We start from the raw sequence: 11,837 nt of genomic DNA, 5'->3' as shown, positions 1-11,837 counted from the left end.
ACTATCTAAAAAAGATGAAGAATGTCTTCACCGCCACTGAATAGCCTTCTCAGTGAGAAAGTTGAGGTGCTAGTTCAAACTAAGAAGCTCAGTCACCAAGTAAACAAAGAGAACTAGTAATTAGTCGAGTAAGCAGAGTGAGATGTCACCTTCATTCACGATTTCATACAGGTAAAATTGGCGTAGATGAGGAGTTCCGATAAAGCCTAGGGTGATTCTTTCATCTTCTTTCTTTCATTCGAACCAGTAAATGTGCCAACATCAGTACTAGCCACTTCATATCCATTTCAAGTCTATCTTGGCATGGAGAAAAGTCAAGTCCCATGGTTTGATCCGTGGCCACTAATAATCGAGTTTGCTTGTCCTTAGGGAATAGCGAGGGGATGGATGAAATGACGCCAAGGTAGGTTCCCCTTAATGGTATTTGGTCATCAATCCATTCGGAATGCTGGCCAAAGAACTTTGCTTGAATTTCTTTTGAACTTAGTAATTCTATCCCCTTCTCAGGGATAAAAGTGGTCGAGAATAAGAAATTCTTCATGGCTGATGGTTCCATTTTCTCGGGCATGGTTGGCATGGTCTGGCAGATCTTTTTTTTCTTTTGAACATGCCGGGGAACCAATCCTCTCTTCTGGAAATGATGTTGGAAAGAGGGGCTCAAGATGATTGGCCCTAGCTCGAATCTAATCTCTTGTTTTTTTTATATTCATCTTAATCTTATATATAAGAAAACTAAATATTTATGTTGTTGGTAGATCTACATCCTAGAAGGTGACAATCGGGGAGGAAAATGCCGCTGAAATAATGACTACTAGAGTTTCAGGTGCCAGATCATTGGCCACCATGGCACCCTTAAGAACCTTGAAGAGAGTAGGTTTTTTATTTCATGATTAGCTCGAGGAGCAGTGATTTTCTAAAGATGCTCGAGCATCTTGTATTCTTTACCAGGCTCAAAACCCATTGGGAGGGATCCTCCTTTGGTGGCTCCTCATCCAAGGAGTAATGCACCTGTAAAGGGAGAGCATTTAGAAAAGCATCCAATCAACAGTTGGACTGGGAAATAGATAAAATAATAATTATGGAGTTCCTATCTTTCCTGATTGGCTCTACTTTTCTCGAATGCAGGTATAAAACCTGTAAACTCGCCTTAACTTAAACTTTATTGGTCTTAGTCAAGCTCGGGCTGAGTCTAATATCTCTGCTTCTTTCATCCCTCCCAGAGGAAATGTCCCCCTTGCCAGCTTTATTGGTGTGTCAGCCATTCAGGAATAGATCTTTTCCTTTGGACAAAGGGATACTGAAAAGTTCTTTTTTATAGGAGGAAAATAGGACTTTAGATGTTATTAATGTACAAGAGAGAGACCTTCTACGGAACTAGCGAGCAGGGGCAAAAATACGATAAGTAGATAGGTCGAGTATTGATAAAACAAAATAGCAGACCATGACTGAGCGACCGATTGGGAGTCCTTTTTTTGTTTTCTGGGTAGAAATGAATTTAAATTTTTTTCTTATCTTCGAATCTTTTATTTTTTTCTTGTGTAATTCTTTCTTTTTCCTCCATGGAAAGGAAATGAATTGAGAGATCTCTAAACGATATCTAACTCTTGCTTCATTGGTCATGACATAAGTTTTTCTTTCTCATATGAGAATTGGATTGATGTCACCAAATTTTTTGGTATTAGTCCTCTGAGACTTCCGGATCTTTTTCTTATGTAAGGGTGTGTTGATACTCATGACTAATTTAGAGCAAGAATGGAACAGATCTCAAGAGCAGCATGTCTTTGAAGAAGAAGAAGAGATTGATCGCGTACCACTTACCTGATTAACAAGAAAGACTACCTCACTTACCAAAGTGAAGAGATTGGCTTACTTACTTGACTAAGCCTAAGCAATTTACCGACTTGCTTGACTACACTAGCGGGTAGATAGACTAGACTACCTTCATAAAAAAGATACTACCAGAACTGCAAGAAGTGGTTTCATATATAAGAAAAGCTGAAGGTTCAGTAGCTCAGCTTGTATCACAAGCCCAATTCGAGTAGGAGATTTCGGATAAGAAACATATGCTTAACACTTGCTTCCAAAACTCTGTTTTCAGTTCAGAAGCGATGAAAGTGGTTCAGGTAGCTCAGCAGGTTAGAGCAAAGGACTCAAAATCCTTCTGTCCGGGGGGGAGACGAGGTGTAGCGCCAGATAAAGGACACATAGCCAAGAGTAAGCCAGATAAAGGATGAAATTCTAGTGAAAGAGGCTGATCAGCAGATTTCCAAAAAGCGGTGGTTCTCGAGTCCCTGTGCCCAAAGTGGGGTGGCTAAGTTCGGTTCGAGTGTTTATAGATCGGGTGGATCTATATGTTCCGTGGGGGAGACAAGGTGTAGCGCAGTCTGGTCAGTGCATCTGTTTTGGGTACAGAGGGCCATAGGTTCGAATCCTGTCATCTTGATGTTCTGTTAAGTCAGCTAATACAAATAAATATAAATCTCGACCGTTAACTTAACAAAGTACATACACTTGAATGTCCTCAAAACTCATTTTTTGTTGCTTTGCTAATTAATCAATCATTCATTGACTGGTACTCAAATAGGTAAGGTTTTCTTCCCAGTACTCAACCAAACCAACCGTCAAAGTAAGTTCAGCTAATGAAACTAGAACAAGAAATTTCAAACTTTGATCAAGGCGCTTGCCTAAGGCCATAGGCATATGTGTGAGGAAATGCTTAGACTTTCTCAGGCAAGATAAGATGACGGAAAGACTCAGAATAGTTGCTGATGATCGATTCTGTCATTGATGCGAAGCCTGGCCTTGGAAAGTTCGCTAATACAAAAATGCACGAAAAAGAGATGGAACCTATCTTCTCTTCTAGCAAACATATACCTCAATAAATGATTACAAGCCGAATTGGGATAAATCACCGATATGCACGGTATGCAGATGACCTAACCTTTGGATGCCACTCGAATCAAAGCTGCAAGTTTGTGGAAAAAACCCGACAGGAGGCCTGCCTTTGTCTTAATAATGGTTGGATTTCATTTAGATTCAGACCACAAAAGAGAAGACGAATATCTAGGCTTGGGAGTGGACTGGCAGGATCTGTGCTAGAAAAAAAAGAAAGGGTAAGTTAACCTTCCTGAATAAGTGGTGCATAGATAGAAAGTAGGCCCGATGCACCTCTAGGTGAAAGCGAACACCAGAGCTGTAGTGGTTGGTATTTGTTAAGTGGTAGCTTCCGCGCTACCTTCCTTTATGACCGACTGGGGCTATTTACCTTTCCTTCGAAGCTGTTAAACTCACCTTACAATCTTTCTTTCTCGAATTCTTAATCTTTGGTGCCTGTGGAGGAAAGGAAAAAGCAGGGGATGAACTCTTCTATCTACCCTAGAAATTGGTTGGATCTATTGAATGAGATCCTGGAGAGAGGGCTAGGAGGTATGAGTCGATCGGATGCAGGGAAGCCCAGGCAATCCCTTCATATCAAGCATTCATTAGGAAGCGGTGGAGAAAGAATTGGATTTCCAAATCTCATTGTTGAAGGTCATTTGAGCGACTTCAGCGCCTACGCGTGACATTGGCTCGAGGCATTTCCTCTAGTTCACTGAAAAAGCAAGGTCACCTTGCGTCCTTGAACAAAAAAAACCATCTTTCGGCTAACCTAGCCTCCTCCGTCCCTTGGAACCAACAAGGGGTAGTACAGGAATATTCACCTGTTGTCCATCGACTACGCCTCTTGGCCTGATCTCAGGCCCTGACTCACTCCCTGTGGATGGACCTTGCGGAGGAACCCTTACATTAGGTTTTTAGGGTATTGCATTCTCACCAATGTTTGCCTTACTCAAGCCGACATTCTCGCTTCCGTTTCATCCACAACTACTTTCGCGGGTGCTTCCCTCTAAGGCGAATGCTCCCCTACCGATGCATTTTGATATCCCATAGCTTCGGCAGATCGCTTAGCCACGTTTGTCTTCCGTGGAAGAGCTCTCGATTAGCGAGCTATTACGCACTCTTTCAAGGAGGCTTAGGCTTGCCGACCTAGGCTCTATCCACCAAACCAATATCTCTTATCTCTGCTGGGGACCGCTATCATTGTTATGCACTTGGTAAAGCTAGTCTAAGTTGAAAGCTACGCTCTAACCCTTGCTTGGCACATAAGTCAAGACAGCTCAAGGCCAGAAAGAGCAAACTCTCAAGTGGCAACCTAATCGGTTTTTTCTTTTTTTTTTTAATGGAGTGCAGGACCAGTCATAGATTGTCCAATATAGAAAGCCATAGATTTAGAAGTTTTTGCGTCTTCATGGTCAACACAGGTGAAACCTCAAAACATGATAGGCTACTCCATCATGACTGCTCCTCATTCTCAAAATGAGATTGCTCTTGAGATTCAACAAAATGAATGGTTAATCTTTCTGTTCCTGGGATCAAAGATGATGATAACAAACTCGATCATAAATGATCGCCCTTTCTTTTTTTAGCAGGTCATCCCGAATTGCTCATTACTTGTATTATAGTCCTAGTCTTGTAGTTGGCCTTCCATGCCTCTTTAGTCTTTTTAATGCGGAGGCCTTCTTCCTTCATTCATTTTGCGATAGCTTCCACGCCAGAAAAAAGGCCTTCTTCCTGGCCTGGAAGATCCCTTCGCTTCGGGCGACTAGCTTCTACTGCTTCAATCAATGGCTAAAGCTACCTTGAATCAATGAATGAATTCATTATTCGTAGGTTCAAGGACCCGTTGGTCAAAGGAAAGTGGGGTCAAGATTCCAAGACGGAGCATTATAACGCGAGAGTCTCACGTAAGGTTCCTTTCAGAAGGGTGTGATAAAACTACCTATCAGGCCCGATGAGTGATCCACAGAGCTAAATCCCTACTCACCAGGTCCATGCACATCGCTCTCTCTAGGAGGTTGGCTACCTATCCAAGATCTTTCCATTTCCAAGAAGATCCCGGGCTCGATCTGGTTTAGTATCAATGGGATTCCTTTTCTATTCCTATATATATGGATCCATGTAGCATTTCTATGATATCGTTATGATCAATTAATGGGACCTGGCCAGCAAGTGTTCTTGCCTCTATCATTAGCTCTGGTTGTCCCCATTTCTTGTGTTTCAATCACCTTTCGATAGGTCCCTTAGTCTATGTGTTAAGAAGTTTCTGAAGAAGAGAGCTACTCCCCGAAAATGCCCCGCCACTTTGTCGTTGGGGATTCATTGCTCGTTCTGCGGTTATCAGTAAGGTGGCTAGCTTAATTTAACTTTTTAATTTAATTTAAATTTCTAATTTATAAAAGTGGGCTTTGTTTGTGAAATCTTGCTCGCAAGACCCTCTCCTCTGGCGAACCTGCGATTGGCGTCTCTAATTAAATGCTCAACTAAGGTCATGTAGAGCAGCCTTAAGTGCACAAGCCTGCGCTGGGCCTATCCCCATCCCTAGAGGAGCCGTATGAGGCAGAAGCTCCATGTATGATTTTGAAGCTGAGCCTTTCCAATAATGGTGCCAAGGGACTGATATGATGATTGGTTTAGGTAGGGCGGCCGGCCTACTATGGGCACTTGTAGGAATTAGTGCGTGAGACCGTGATTCACAACAAACTGATGCATGGGACTCACCCTTGACTTGGGAATGGAGAAGGAAAACATAGCATGTCACAAGAGGGAGATTCCCTACAGCAAGAGGGATGCCTCGCGAGTGGGGCTTTGGAGATGAGGCCTTTTGGCGAAGCCAAGTCAATTTCGGGCTACCAAATCCTGCAACTGATGAGAAGGACCAGGGAAGCATGTACGTTGTCACAGTCCCTTCCTACCAAAAGTGCCTAGAGAACGGGCCAGACACAGCAAAATGATGACTCAGGAGCGGATTACCCACCAGCAGTGGGACAAGAAATGGCCACCTCGAGGCACATCACTACCTATAGGCAAGACCGGTGAGACCTGGGAAGGCAACTCAGTTGGGAGTCAGAGGATCCATAGTACATGTAGCCACATATTCATCATTTTTTAAGCGGGGGTAAGGGATCTCTTTCTCGCAATGGGAAAAATAAGAGGAAGCGGATTTGACTCGGCACAACCCTAACGATACATCCAATACCAATGATGCATGCCCTCACCGATACTCGATTCCTTTCGGGATATCATCATGTTACTAGATAAAGAGCTTGTATAAAAAGGCTAATTACATAAAAGAGTGAATCTCCTTTCCCCCTTCCAGCGGGAAGTATGTATATATATGGTTCCCTTTCAACCATTTAAGGAAAGGAAAGACCTAAAGAATTGACATCCGAACACAAGATCCAAAAAATCTTTTTTATGGCTCGAGCTTCTATCGAGGAGGTCTTGTACCAGACTTCTAGTCCATGGCTTGAGTCAGTGATTCAAAAACTTCGTTCACGTAATCTTGATTCACACAGAAATAAAGGAATTCTTAAACCAGCGAAACTGGAGAGACCCGAATTCACACGGCACGGATATCACCTAATATAATTTATTAGTTTAGATAGCGTATGAGTAGGTCCGACAAAACCCCTGTATGCTTCTAGATAAAAATAAATATGACCAATGGTGGTTCGAATGTATACACAGTGTTTTTTTTACATTTCTTACAATTATATAGTGACCATAAATCTCCTGATAAGTACCAAAAGATTCATATATATTGAATTTCAAAGGGAACTTTTCTTGAGCCAATGACACATTGATTTAGTTGCCACAAAGGACTATCTAAATCGATTCGTTTTTACCGATAAGCTCCAAGTGCATCATAGGAACTACAACAATATGTTGCTTTCATATACTTATACTTTACTTATTAAAGGTACATGAAGAGCCATTTGATCCCCATCAAAGTTTGCATTGAAGCCTCTACAAACTAATGGGTGTAAACAAATAGCACGCTCCTTTACTAAAATGGGTTGGAAGGCATGTAAACAAATAGCACGCTCCTCAACAATATAGGATGCCCTCGCATAACTTCTTGATGTATTTCCCATACAATCAGTTATTTTTCCCGAATTTGACTTTAGAAATCCCATGTTAGAAGCAACATGTTGTCTGATTAGACCACGAATTACAAATGTTTGGAAAAGCTCTACTGCTATTTCGTGAGGTAATCCACATTGAGTGAAGCAACCTAAACTTTTTATACCTTGCCTCTTCGCAGGGAATCAAAGTCAAATGCTTGGCTTCACTTCGTTATCGTTTTTAGTCTTTTTAATGCGGAGGCCTTCTTCCTTCATTCATTTTGCGATAGTGTCCACGCCTAAAAAAAGGCCTTCTTCCTGGCCACGAAGATCGCTTCGCTTCTGGCGACTAGCTTCTACCGCTTCAATCAATGGCTAAAGCTACCTTGAATCAATGAATGAATTCATTCTTCATAGGTTCGAGGACCCATTGGTCAAAGGAAAGGGGGGTCCAGATTCTGGGACATAGCCATATGACGTGAGAGTCTCACATACGGTTCCTTTGAGAAATACGAGACATTACTATTTTTGTAATCAAAATAGGAGAAATTACTATAAGAAAACATAGGATTTGGGTTTCGATTAAAAAGGAAAATAGAGGACATTTCTAAAAGAAAACAAAGGATTAGGGTTATGATTCAAAAATAGAAGACATTCCTAAAAGAAACATTGGATTAGCATTTCGATTAAAAAATAAGAGGCATTAAAAAAAATTAGTATTAGGGTTTTCATTAAAAAAAAATGTTACATTACAAAAATAAAACATAGGATTATTTTTTTGAGTCAAAAATAGTAGACATTCCCAAAAGAAAACATAAGATTAGAGTTTTGATTAAAAAATAGGAGCCATTTAAAAAAAATCTTAGGATTATGGTTTTAATTAAAAAATATAAGACATTACGAAAACAAAACATATGATTATAGTTTTGGTTAAAAAATAGTAGACATTCCCATAAGAAAACATAAGATTAGGGTTTTGATTTAAAAATAGTAGGAATTCCGAAAAGGAAAACATAGGATTTATGCTTTTATGAAAAAATAGGAGGCGTTACGAAAATAAAACATAGGATTAGGGTTTTGATTAAAAATTAGCAGACATTCCAAAAAGAAAAGAAATGATAAGGTTTTTTATTGTAAAATAGGTGACATTTGGAAATGAAAACATTAGTTAGGGTTTTGATTCAAAACTGATAAATAAGATACATTAAGGAAAGAAAACATAGGTTTCAGTTTTTTATTGAAAGATAGGAGATATTATGAAATGAAACATAGGATTAGGGTTTTGATTCAATATAGTACCCATTCCTAAAATACAAAAATATAGGATTAGGGTTTTGATTGAAAAATAGGAGACATTAATATGAGAAAACATACGATTAGAGTTTTGAATAAAAAATTGGAGACATTACTATAAGAAAACATAGGATTTGGTATTGAGTAAAAAATAGTAGACATTCTGAAATGAAACCATACAATTAGGGTTTTTATTAAAAATATGAGACATTTGGAAAAAAACATAGGATTAGGATTTTGATTGAAAAATAGGAGACGTTACTATAAGTAAACATAGGATTAGAGTTTTCATTAAAAAAAGTTAGAAATAGGGGCCATTTCCAAAAGAAAATGTAGGATTAGTGTTTTGATTCAAAAATAGCAGACATTTCCAAAAAAAAAAATTAGGGATTTAATTTAAATATAGTAGGAATTCCTAAAAGAAAACATAGGATTTGGGTTTTGATTGAAAAATAGGATTATTGTTTTATTCAAAAATAGTTAACATTTTGAAATGAAAATAAAGGATTAGGATTTTCATTAAAAAATGTTTGACATTCTAAAAGAAAACAAAGGATTAGGGTTTTCATTCCAAACTAAAAAGTAGGACGCATTCCGATAAGAAAACTTAGGATTAGGATTTTGATTTAAATATAGTTGGCATTCCAGAAAGAAACATAAAATTATGGTTTTAATTGAGAACTATGACACATTTCGAAAGGAAAACATAAGTTAGAGTTTTGATTCAAATATAGTAGGCATTCCGTAGAGAAAACGTAGGATTTGAGTTTTGATTGAAAATATGAGGCATTACTATAAGAAAACATAGGATTAGGATTTTAAATGAAAAATAGGAACATTACTATAAGACTACATAGGATTTGGGTTTTGATTGAAAAATAGTAATGTCTTCTAGTTTTTAATCAAAACCCTAATCTTATGTTTTTTTTTTCCGGAATGTTTCCTATTTTTTTGTTTTGAAACAAAACGCTAATCCTATGTATTCTATCCAAAATGTTTACTTATATTAGGTTTTTAATCAAAACTCGAATTCTATGTTTTCTTTTCAGAATGTATGTTTTTTTAATCAAAATCCTAATTGTATGTTTTTTCTGTAATATCTCATATTTTTTGGTTCTGAATCGAAACCCCGATCCCATGTCTTACTTTTTGAATGTGTCCTATTTTTCAATTTTTAATTCAAAGCCCTAATTCTATGTTATCTTTTAGGCATGCCTCTTATTTTTGAATAAAAATCATAATCCAATTTTTTATTGATAATGTCTCCTATTTTTGAATCAATGCTTTAATTTTATATTTTCTTTTTTGAATGTCTCCTATTTATCAGATTTAAATCAAAGCCTTATCATATGTTTTCTTTTCAGAATGCCTTAAATTTTCAAATCAAAACTCAAATCCTATATTTTTTTTGGGAATGTCACATTTTTTTAATCGAAACACTAACCTTATGTTTTGATTGCAAAATAGGATTTAGTATTGTCTGCTAATTTTTAATAATGTCTCCTATATTTTCTTTTCATAATGACTCCTATCATTTAATCAAAACCCAAATGATATGTTTTTCTTTCTTAATGTCTACTATTTTTTTTAATCAAAACCATAATCTTATATTTTCTTTTAGTAATACTTCCTATTTTTGAATCAAAATCCTAATACTATGTTTTCTTTTGGAAATGTCTCATTTCTCTCAATCAAAACCCTAATCCTAATTGTCTTTTTTAATGCCTTCTATTTTCCAATCAAACCCTAACCCTATGTTTTCTTATAGTAATATCTCATACTTTTCAATGAAAACCCTAATCGTATGTTTTATTTTTCAATACCTTAATTTCTCCTATCTTTCAATCAAAATCCGAGTCCTATGTTTTCTATTCTTAATCGCTCCTATTTTTGAATCAAACCCTAATCCTATGTTTTTTTAAGGGAATGTCTACTATTTTTCAATCAAACCCCTAACACTATGATTTCTTTTTGAAATGTCTCACATTTTTTTATTTTGTATCAAAAACCAAATCCTATGTTTTCTTTTTGGAATGTCACCTATTCGCAAACAAAAACTAAATCCTATCTTTTTCGTTAATGTCTGCTATTTATCAATTTTGAATAAAAACTATAATCTCATGTTTTATTTTGAAAATGTCTGCTATTTTTTAATCAAAAGCGTAATACTATATTTTCTTTTTGAAATATATTCAATTTTTTAATCAAAACAATAATCGTATGTTTTCTTTTGGTAATGTCTCATATTTTTTTAATCAAAACCATAGTCCTATGGTTTTTTTTAATGCCACCAATTTTTTAATCTAAACACTAATCTTATGTTTTCTTTTGGGAATGTCTGCCATTTTAAATAAAATCAATAATCCCATGTTTTCTTTTCGAAATGTCTCATATTTTTCAATTGAAACCATAATACTATGTTTTCTTTTCGGAATTTCAACTATTTTTGAATAAAACACTAATCCGGTGTTCTCTTATAGTAAAGTTTCCTATTTTTCATTCAAAATGCTAAAACCATGTTTTCTTATAGTAATGTCTCCTATTTTTCAATCAAAACTATAATTCTATATTTTCTTTTCTGAATGCCTACTATATTTGAATCAAAAACCTAATCCTATGTTTTTTTTTTGTGATGCCTCATATTTTTGAACAAAAATCCTAATCCTATGATTTACTTTCGGAATTCATCGTATTTTTTGAATTAAAACTCTAATCTTATTTTTTTTTCTTTTGGGAATCTGTGCTATTTTGAAATGTCTCCTATTTTTGAATCAAACCCAAATCCTACTTTTCCTTTTAGTGATGCCTACTATACTCGAATCAAAACCCTATTCCCATATTTTCCTTTCGTAATGTCTCCTATTTTCAGAATGAAAACCCTAATCCTATGTTTTCTTTTTGTAATGTGATAAGTGCTTGAGTAGACATATTTTTATATATGTTTTACATGCATTGAGCATCATTTTTACTGTGGTTTATGTCTCATATTGTGTATTTGGTGTTCTTTTATGCATATAGGTTGTGAATGCCTTGAAGAGTAAAAAGGAAGCAAAGATAGGCTATAAAACACAATGTTGGGAGTTCTTGTTCAATTCAAGGATCAAGACACGAGAGCAGTTCATAAACGTGGAGATGTGTGCCAACTTCCAAGAAGATTCAAGTCAATTCACTATTTGGAAGGGCACAAAGGCAGCCACATCTTCATATTCCTTCTCTTTGTGAAGATTGCAAGACCTCTCAAAGATACGTCGATGAAGAAAAGGTTTATAGCCTACCACATGGACGTGTGCCCGGACATGTGGCCTTAAGAGAAGAGTGTTCGGATCGCGTTTTGTGAAAAGAACTGTAGAAATTTCACTGTAGCAAATTACTGTTCACGCGCCGCGTGGAAATTTCCATGACCGCACGCCGGCGTGGAAAATCCTACGGGCGCGTGAGGGCACGTGCATGACGCGATCTAATGCCTATAAATAGTCCCGTTTTGCCCTATTCTTTCTCATCTTTTGTGCGGCTTTTGAGGGTGAGAGCGGCTAGGGGTTTTGGAGAGGAGGTCTTTGTGGCTTTGGAGGCGCTTCGTCACCAACTTTGATCAATTCCTCC

At 37.1% G+C, this 11,837-nt stretch overlaps 1 non-coding gene across 1 annotated transcript; it reads left to right on the top strand.

Annotated features, from left to right (window-relative positions):
- Positions 1 to 2,368: 2,368 nt before the first annotated feature.
- TRNAP-UGG lies at positions 2,369 to 2,443 on the top strand. Its single transcript has one exon. It is a non-coding gene; the product is annotated as a tRNA-Pro (tRNA).
- The last annotated feature ends 9,394 nt before the right edge of the window (positions 2,444 to 11,837 follow it).

The sequence above is a fragment of the Dioscorea cayenensis genome, chromosome 20 (assembly GCF_009730915.1).
Source record: "Dioscorea cayenensis subsp. rotundata cultivar TDr96_F1 chromosome 20, TDr96_F1_v2_PseudoChromosome.rev07_lg8_w22 25.fasta, whole genome shotgun sequence".
Classification (NCBI taxonomy): domain Eukaryota; kingdom Viridiplantae; phylum Streptophyta; class Magnoliopsida; order Dioscoreales; family Dioscoreaceae; genus Dioscorea; species Dioscorea cayenensis.
The sequence above is the reverse complement of the archived record's forward strand: the minus strand, read 5'-3'. Positions and strand labels throughout refer to the sequence as shown.